General features: G+C 33.8%; 1 non-coding gene across 1 annotated transcript; it reads left to right on the top strand.

Moving 5' to 3' along the window:
- Positions 1–891: 891 nt before the first annotated feature.
- LOC112066952 (U6 spliceosomal RNA) lies at positions 892–996 on the top strand. The gene has a single exon (XR_002892989.1). It is a non-coding gene; the product is annotated as a U6 spliceosomal RNA (small nuclear RNA).
- Positions 997–1,430: the final 434 nt, after the last annotated feature.

Here is a 1,430-nt window from a genome sequence, read left to right as displayed (position 1 = left end):
GCTGTCTACAAGAGTCTCATCTGAAACCCCAAAACACAAATAGGTTGAAATGGGAAGGATGGAAAAACATATTCCATGCAAATAGTAACCCAAAGAGAGCAGGATTGGCTATACTTATATCAGACAAAGTAGACATTAAATCATATAAGGTTACAAAAGACAAAGAAGAACATTATATATTAATGAAAGGCTCAGTAGAGCAAGAAGATATAACAATTATAAACATTTGCACACCCAATGACAGACTGTCAAAATACATGAAGCAAAAATGGACAGAATTTGAAGGGAGAAATAGAGAGTTCTACAATAATAGAGACTTCAATGCCTCACTTCCAATAAACCAACTAGATCTAACAAGAATATACAGAACATTCCACCCAATGACAACAGCATACACATTTTTCTCAAGTGCACATGGAACATCTTCCAGGTAGACCATATGTTAGGACACAAATTAATTCTCAATAGACTTAAAAAATGATATTATACAAAGTTATGACAGATATCTTCTCTGACCACAACAGGATGAAGTTAGAAATTAAAAAAAAAAACACATAAAGAAAGCTGAAAAGTTCACAATACTGTGGAAACTAAACAACACACTTTTAAACAACCAATAGATCAAAGAAGAGATCACAAGGAAAATTAGAAACTACTTAGAGATGTGTAAAAATGAAAATATAACATACCAAAACTTACATGACACAGCAAATGTGATGCGAAGGTGGAAATTTATAGCTATAACAAGAAAGAACTCAAATCAACAACCTAACTCTACAACTTAAGGAATGAGAAAAAGAAGAACAAACTAAACCCAAAGCTAGCAGAAGGAAGAAAATAACAAACATTAGAGTAGAGGTAGATAAAATAGAGTAGAAAAACATTAGAGGGACTCAATTCGGCAGCATATATACTAAAATTGGAACGATACAGAGAAGATTAGCATGGGCCCTGCACGAGGATGACACACAAATTCGTGAAGCGTTCCATATTTTTGAAATTGGTACACTTCCTAACACCATACACAAAAATAAACTAAAAATGGATTAAAGACCTAAATGTAAGGCCAGACTCTATAAAACTCTTAGAGAAAAACATAAGCAGAACACTCTGACATAAATCACAGCAAGATCCTTTTTGACCCACCTCCTAGAGAAAGGGAAATAAAAACAAAAATAAACAAATGGAACCTAATGAAACTTAAAAGCTTTTGCACAGCAAAGGAAACCATAAACAAGACAAAAAGACAACCCTCAGAATGGGAGAAAATATTTGCAAAAGAAGCAACTGACAAAGGATTAATCTCCAAAATACACAAGCACCTCATGCAGCTCAATATCAAAAAAAACAAACAACCCAACCCCAAAATGGGCAGAAGACCTAAGTAGACATTTCTCCAAAGAAGATATACAGATGGCCAACAAACACAT

The sequence above is a fragment of the Physeter macrocephalus genome, chromosome 20 (assembly GCF_002837175.3).
Source record: "Physeter macrocephalus isolate SW-GA chromosome 20, ASM283717v5, whole genome shotgun sequence".
NCBI classification, from domain to species: Eukaryota; Metazoa; Chordata; class Mammalia; order Artiodactyla; family Physeteridae; genus Physeter; species Physeter macrocephalus.
The sequence above is the reverse complement of the archived record's forward strand: the minus strand, read 5'-3'. Positions and strand labels throughout refer to the sequence as shown.